This window comes from Schistocerca americana, unplaced genomic scaffold (assembly GCF_021461395.2).
Source record: "Schistocerca americana isolate TAMUIC-IGC-003095 unplaced genomic scaffold, iqSchAmer2.1 HiC_scaffold_15, whole genome shotgun sequence".
Classification (NCBI taxonomy): domain Eukaryota; kingdom Metazoa; phylum Arthropoda; class Insecta; order Orthoptera; family Acrididae; genus Schistocerca; species Schistocerca americana.
In genome coordinates this window covers 227986-236401 of record NW_025725583.1, presented here as the reverse complement: position 1 = coordinate 236401, position 8416 = coordinate 227986, and the positions used below count along the sequence as shown (strand labels likewise).

At 41.7% G+C, this 8416-nt stretch overlaps 1 non-coding gene across 1 annotated transcript; it reads left to right on the top strand.

Moving 5' to 3' along the window:
• Positions 1-2749: 2749 nt before the first annotated feature.
• Trnak-cuu lies at positions 2750-2822 on the top strand. Its single transcript has one exon. It is a non-coding gene; the product is annotated as a tRNA-Lys (tRNA).
• Positions 2823-8416: the final 5594 nt, after the last annotated feature.

The window sequence follows — 8416 nt, the reverse complement described above, 5'->3', positions numbered from 1 at the left end:
TTCTTTCAGCTGCTACATTTTTGTGCACCGGCTTTTCCTTTCTTCTTTCCTTCACTGCTTTTCTTTCTTTTTGTTGCTATAAACTCGTCGCATGTTAGATTCATTGCTGAATGTTTTCTTTTGGATTTACTTCTCTGAGGTAGTGCAAGAATAGGTGAAACCTGTTCCAGCAATTTTGATGGAGTTTTTCCATGAGCAGCCACTGAGATTTCAGTTGAACGGCAACTACCGTGCGCAGTTGGTCGAACAGTAGCCAAATTTGTGCAATGTTTGCAATCAGAAGGGTGTCCTGTTAACAAGTATTTTTCAGGCGGTGATATTGATGGCTGATGTGGAACCAAATCATTAGAGACATCTTCAGTAGTTGGGAGCTCAGTCTGAGTATTACTAATGTCTAAAACAAAGACATGGTTAGGAATTTCTGCTCTATCAAGCGGGATAATTCCAGTAGCTCGAAATCCGGGACATTAATATGGACAGTTGCAGCACTAGTACACGTTTTGAAGAGCAACTATCCAAACTGCTGTCTTGTAATACTTTTTCCTTTGCTTCCATTAGCTACAATCCGTGAATGAAAAGCTTCTTTAAAGGAAGATTTTAGCGGCTTGAAAAATGATCGGTCCAGTGGCTGTAAAAAAGTGTGTTGTATGACTAGGCAAACAAACTATCGACACTTCGTTCTCAACAGACAGATCCAAAAGGGTGACAGAATTCATATGAGAGGCATGACCATCTAGCAGAAGCAGAGCAGGGCCAAGTGTTTTTTGAACCAATCCATGAAAATATCAGTGTTGACATAAACGGATTCTCTTCTGATAACAATTGATCCTGGAGGTATGTTGTCTTTAGTGCCTTGTTTTTTATTTAGCACTTTGCAAATACAGTACGGTGGTAAGAAATTTCCCTCACCATTGCAGCCCGCAATAACTGTTATTGACTCTCCTTTTACAGTAGAAGTAATAACACGGACATCTGCTTCCTTTTACCGCCACAACCTTCTAATGCTCATTGTGTAACTGTAGACAAGTTTCGTCTACGTTGTAGGTACTACCTGGTTTATCCAAAAGACCGTTTTCTGTCAACGTTTTTGTCAGTAGATCAAAGCAAGAACTGACTTCGTCTCTGTTCACTCCAAACGCTGTGGCTTTTCTGATGTTTTAAGTCTGCATTGCGTTCTAAAAATGAGAGAAGCTTCAGTCCCATCTGATCAGCTAAATTGAAAGCTATTTGCCTGAGGTCTGACGGTTTGGGAGCAAAGCCACATGCTTGCAGTTTCTTTACATGGCCAACTAACTTCCTTTCTGAATCTCAACCAAGTATAATGATGGTCCAGACCCTGTTTTCTTGAAATTGTGCGTGGCAAGTCTTCTCCTTAATGTTCGTTCTGGTATATTTTTCTTTCGAGCTGCTTTCCTTTTAGCACTACATTTACTTCGACTAGACTCACGGCCTCTATTAGATCTTCTGCAGTCCATTTTCCCCTGTCTGTTGTCCTAATGCGTTTTCTCGACATTTTTCTGTAAAATAAAATCGTATAGACTTCTGTTAGCTGTGCAAATATCGCGGTATCTGTCCCAGAGTAAGGCTGGGTCATCTGTCTGTTTCCATAGCGACAGATGCTGCACCCCCATTTTCAGCAAAGATGTTAGCGAAAGAAGCCATTATTCGACCACATAACCTACAACATTTCTATTCCACAATCTAAATGTGAATTATAAGCTACCAGGTCCGTATCTACTAGTACCTGCTACTAAAAATCGTGAAAAGTTTCCTTCAATTGACTTGGTTCTAATTTATTAAATCTCTCCTCTAGTTTCCATTCCTGAAGTACAAAAACTTGCGAGTAAACTGATCTCACCAGCGGTTACAACAACAACAACAACAACAACAACAACAACGTCTACTAAGGAATTTCTTGGAAATGTGGTGTCAGTCTCCCTGCGTCATCTTTATCACTTTTATCTTATATAGAGACTTCGCAGCGAATTTCTTATTAGATGGTTTGGAGCAGGAATCGACCAGGCACAGTAGCAATCTGATTTTTGGGGTTTGTTCTTTGCAATGAGCTCGATATTGTCACAAATTATGACACTTAAACAAAGGCGATTTGATGAGTTATGTCGTCTTAACACAGTATTCCTCGACTACGACATAAAATTAGTGTCAAAAATATTTGCCTTTGACAGTGCGATGGCCTGCTTGAGGCTAGGTGCAGTCTCTGTGTTAAACGTGGCAGGTCGCTGCAGCTTAGGTACCGGTTTCAGTCCCCACCGCTGGCGGTGATATTTCCGCTCGGCGCAAAAATGCGGATACGCCTTCCTCCGGAGCGAAAGTAAAGCTGTCGTTCTCGCGTGCCGTGCGACGCCAGTGTAATTAGCGAGTCCACTTGCTACCCTTCTCAGTGTGACCCGCCCGTGAACCAAAACATGCAATTTTCAAATGTTTGTTTGGGTATGACGAGAGTTTCAATGATCTCTCGAGAAAAATCTGATATTTTGTACTAAGCGCATGTTGCTGCTTTATACGAAATTAAACACAAATTGTTAAAATATGAAGTTTCATATTGTTACCTATGTGCCTTAGAATACGATCACAAATGAGACTATCTTAAGCCCATTTTTACATAATTATACAATCCGATAAAGATTTTCATTATTCAACTATTATTAAATACTTTTTTAAAAAAATTGTCCGCGTTCTACCTGGACTGGAGTACAGTAACTTCTATCTTGTTACACGTAGGATGTCTGCCCGGCTAGCTCAGTCGGTAGAGCATGAGACTCTTAATCTCAGGGTCGTGGGTTCGAGCCCCACGCTGGGCGAATATTTTTAATTCTTGTCGTCTCATTTTGAAGTCATGATGATACTATAGAGTATCGTCTGTTCAGTAAAAACAACGATAATTCAAAGGAAACCGTTTTAAAAAAATTTAAAATTTCATCGAAATACGAAATGCACATGCATTATACATGCACTAACGAACGAAAGATATCTGGCGTTTGTTTGACTGTTGTGTGCTTAACTAGAATTAATTTTATCCCCGGATACAGTGTAGTGCGGCATCATCCAGTCAACGACAGACATGGACTGCCGTAAGTGTGTCGTGGCTACAAATTGTTATTCTGCCGTATTTGCTTGCATCGTGTCTGATAATAGGTAAGCTACAATTTATTATATAGTTTTTTCATTGATGCTGAAGGTATGGCATCGAGGTGATCAGGCAAGGCAACCATACAACTTACTTTTTATGACAGACATTCTGTTTAATTTAAATACAAACATGTGTACATATTATAAAACTGGATGTACGTATATATTTGTGTGTGTGTTTTCAACATCTCCTCTTAAACCACTGGACCGATTTCACCAAAACGCATATCACTTACTGTCTGGAAGTCATCGCTGTGGGGGTAAGAACCACCGCCCTATCAAAAGAGGGGGGAGCGAGGTGAAAGCTCAGTATATGCAACGACACGCGAATATCCATAACTAGGTCACCCAGTATTTGAGAAAGAGAGCACTTCATGCCTTTCACCAAACTTTATACATAATTTTAAGTCTTTAAAAAACTTTTTCTCGTTGTCGACCCTACAAACTGATGAAAGGGGGAAAAAAAATCTCTCTCATTTACTACATTTTGGCTGCTCATGCAGTAAAACTGCAGCATGAAGCATGATGTTTTAATTTTTTATTTCTTTACTACTACCTATATTCGCGACGCAGTTTGCAGACAGTATTCACATATACTTCGGAATGTACCAGTAAAATTATGTCATTGTACGACACGTAGTTCAGGACATATGACGTCATAAGCAGTGAGCTGTGCGAAAAGCTGCCATGTCACGCATGAAGTTTTAATTTATTACTTCTTTACTATTAACCCTATTAATAATAGATTTCGCAGACAGTAGCCGCATATACCACTGAAATACCTGCAAAATTATGTCATTGCTACAGCACACATTTCAGGAGATATGATGTCACAAATATTGAACTGCGTGAAAATGAAACTGCAGGACGAAATAAAAAACAAGGCGAAATATGTGTACAAATACGTCTGAAACATGTTAAATATAGGTGAAATATATTTGACATGCGCGTACGCAGGCAAAGCCACGGGTAAAAAGTTCAGAAAGAGAAAGAGAGAGAGAGAGAGAGAGAGAGAGAGAGAGAGAGAGAGAGGGAGAGAGAGAGAGAGCGAGCGGGGGTGGGGGGTGGGGGTGAGGGGTGGGGGGAAGAGATGGACAGAGAAGGGAAAGAGGACAAGGTTCAAAACGACAGGGGGAGGAATAGATAGGCAGAGAGATGTGGGAAGAGGAGATGAGTAGAGAGCGGGGCCTGAGGTAATTGGCAGAGAAAGGGTGGAGGGGATGAGCGACAGAGAAAGGAAAGAGTAGGAAACAAACAGTGAGAGGGGAAGGATGAGGTAGACAGAGAGAGGGAGAGGGAGGAGGAGAAATTGGACAGGGAGGATGCGTAGCTTGTGATGGACAGAGAGAGGGGAAAGGAAGAGACGGTCTAATAGAAGATTGGAATAAATACCGGGTACTCAGCTAGTAATTTACTAATATAGACAATAAATCCTGTTAGAACCATCTCGCCAAAAGCCTGCAGCGTACCTTGCAGTATAGTGTGCATAAGTATGCTCATATTCACACACCAGTACTTTGACGAAACTATTTATGTTAATGAAAACATCCCCACAAGAAATAGTTCTGTCATTTTTAAATTATTCTTAAACGGGTATTCTTAGTATGTCTTTGACAGCAGTAATGTCTTATGAAAAATCACTGCTGTTACTCTGGTCTTATTAAATTTAATTCCTACTCGCCCTTGAGAAGTGTAAGTTTTCTCCGTGGTATTAAAAGAATAGTTATTTTTTCCGTAGTAGAGTACCACATCACCTCCATGAAACGAAATAATTCACCTTTATTTACTTTAATGTGTATGAACAACATCTACCAGAGAACAAAAATTTTTAGTGCTGAAGGGCAGTTGCCGGCCGCTGTGGCCTTGCGGTTCTAGGCGCTTCAGTCCGGAACCGCGCTGCTGCTACGGTCGCAGGTTCGAATCCTGCCTCGGGCATGGCTGTGTGTGATGTGCTTAGGTTAGTTAGGTTGAAGTAGTTCTAAGTTTAGGGGACTGATGACCTCAGATGTTAAGTCCCATAGTGCTTAGAGCCACTTGAACCATTTGAAGGGCAGTTTTTTATATTCAAGAGAGTCGTACTCCCAGCTGACCTTGTATTGAAGGAAAACACTATATCGTCAACGCAAATTCCAGATCGTGCTGCACTTTCCATTTTGTGATCAACATACGTGTGAGCAAGTGCAAATGATATACTCGATGTGACAAATGTGGGTGAAAGAACGCCAGAAATCGGCCAGCTGGAGCATGGAACCTAACGAATACATCTCCAGGACCACACGCATGAGTTAACAACGCTGGAAATCATGAATAACACCGAACGATAAGTGCGCATTACAAAATTTGTGCTACGAAAGTTGATTCTAACATAAAAAAACAAGAGAAAAACACGACAAAACGTAACACAGCAGCAAATTATATGTAACACATAATACGTTTATTGTATGCATAAAAGGAAACATGGATTACACGCCACTGATAATGCTTCCCAAATAAAAGAAGGAAAACGCGTATGGCAAGAAACAAACTGCCTTCAATTACTTGCATAGACGGTACATACCTCCACGGACATCTAAATCAATTTTTCAATACGTTCTCCAAAACGTGTTGAAGAAGAGAAACGTGTATGCGGAGTTTATTCCAGACGCAGACACCCGAACAAAAACAACGACATGTGGCCGCCCGCCGCACTCGGCTGAAATGTAAAACGCGTACAATTCCTTTCTGGAAAACACCATCACGAGTGACGAGACATTATGTTATTAATACGAGGCTGCCACAAAACGACGAATACAGAAATTCACATGAAAGGTTAAGGCCTTGATGACATACCCGACATTCAAGTCAATGTAACGCGCGAGCTGAATAATTTCCCAAAGAAGGATTTTTCTGAAAGTTTGACGTGGTTGTACTTCAATGGGAGGGGGGAGACTATCTAGAACACCTGAAGCTTTAAAACCGCTGTCTTAATATTTCAGATTTTTTTTATTTTATTTATTTTTTATTAATACAGCCTCTAAACTTCTTGGACTGAAGAGGTACGTCTGGGACTGACAGACTCATACAAGGGTCGCTGTGCTCTCGACTTTCGTGACGGATGAAAATCAACGGCACACTAGGAGAAAATAAACCAGTTTCTTTCTGTAAACCTAAAGACAAACGTGTTTGTAGCTGCATCGCGTGGTACCCAGGTCAGAGGCGATTCTCCGTGATAGATATGAAGCTTAAAACTATTTACGGATTTAACATTCAAAAGAGAAAAAACCAATAGGTTTTTTTCCTCCAAACAAATATTCCAAACTTACAGATCATAACTGAGTCAACTGCTGTGTGCAGCAGTGTGTTGAGGCAGTGGGGAGAGAAGGGTCACAAGGACGCTTGGCGCATAGTCGCAGAACACGTCGATACATGGCGATGATGGCAGGATATAACTATCTCTAAAACCACATTAGGCGATGGATCCCGCTTGCCAACAAAACTCTGTTTACTAAAGAGTCTATGAATATTCAAAATGTTCAAATGTGTGTGAATTCCTAAGGGACCAAACTGCTTAGGTCATCGCCCCCTAGACTTACACACTACTTAAACTAACTTATGTTAAGAACAACACACACATTCATTCCCGAGGGATGACTAGAACCTCCGACGGGCGGGGCCTCGCAGTCCGTGACGTGACGCCTCAAGCCGCGCGGCCACTCCGCGCAGCACAATGAATATCAAGAACAAACTAATAAGGAAGATCATCAGGTGAAATCCTATCCAGTTCTTCCCCAGAGGTCAAAGATATACAGCTATCGTGGTTAGTTCTTCTAGAACTGTCGATCGCGCGGGATTTTAAAAGTTACTAAAAACTGAGCTAGAATTTCATTTACTGTTGGGAATGGTATATTTTTAATTGGCAACTTCGTTCATTCCTATGAATGTGATTTTTCAAACCCATTCGGAAATATTTGAGAAATGACTAATGAGCCAACAGTTGTCATCTGATTCGAGGAAGAGAAGGGCAGAAGTCTGCTGTGGTCTGCTTAAAGGGCTCAGGGTCAATGAAAATATTTATTCTCGATCTAGTAACAGAAAACCAGTCCGTGGAATTGCGTCACACTTCTTCCCCATTTAATATAAAGTTGACTGTATGAAATCTGAGTGAGCACCTTTTTGTATGACGAGGGTGTTATCCTCCTTACATTTCTGGAACGGAGCAGTTCCTTCAACAGCAAGTAGTAAATAGACACAACAACTGTTCAGAGAAGCATTTACGAGAGTAAAATCTCATAGCACTCTCAGTGCAGTCCAAATTCAACGTTACAATGGGCAACCATACTTCTCTTCGGCGACAAATGAGGCGGTCGCTGGACTGTGCTGATCCGTAGCCATACATCCCGTTTATGATGTCTTCAGACTTTTCCCTGTTTGATCTCGTGAAGAACAGGATTCGATGAGAACAATTTGATGACACAGACGAGGTGAAAGTGACTTTGAAGAATTTAAACGAACCACGTCAGAGAATAACGGAGTTTGGCCACTTTTGCATTGCTTTCAGTTCTGCCTTCGAACAAGCGGCGGGGAATGTTTGCCAAATAACTCAAGTCTGCGATAACAAGGACCCAGTTTTGCGGGGCGTACATATACGATGGGCGTTCAATAAATAATGCGACACACGTTTTTTTTTCTGAAAGTATGTTGGTTTTACGCAGGATTCCAATACGCCACATTATTCCCCACACTGTTGGCTACAAAACCCTGTTTTTCAACATAATCTCTATTCCATGCGTCGGCGTTACGCAACCTTACTGGGAGGGCTCGTATTCCCGCATGGTATCACTCTACGTCGGAACCAACGTCTTGCTGCATCAATAACCTCCCACCTCCCCATCATTCATGTACAGCTTCCCGCGGAGTGCATCCTTCATTGAGCCAAACGGGTGGAAGTCGGAAGGTACGAGATCCGGGTTGTAGGGTGGATGAGGAAGAACAGTCCAGTGAAGTTTTGTGAGCTCCTCTCGGGTGCGCTGACTTGTGTGAGGCCTTGCTTTGTTATGGAGAATGAGAAGTTCGTTTGTATTGTTGTGTCGACGAACACAAGTCGTTTCTTCAGTTTCCTGAGGGTTGCACAATACACTTCAGAGTAGATCGTTGCCCCATGAGGGAGGACATCAAACAGAATAGCCCAGCAGAGTTTCAGAAGACCGTCACCATGACTTTACCGGCCGAGGGTGCGCCTTGAACTTTCTCTTTGGAGGAGAGATGGTGTGGTGTTACTCCATGGATT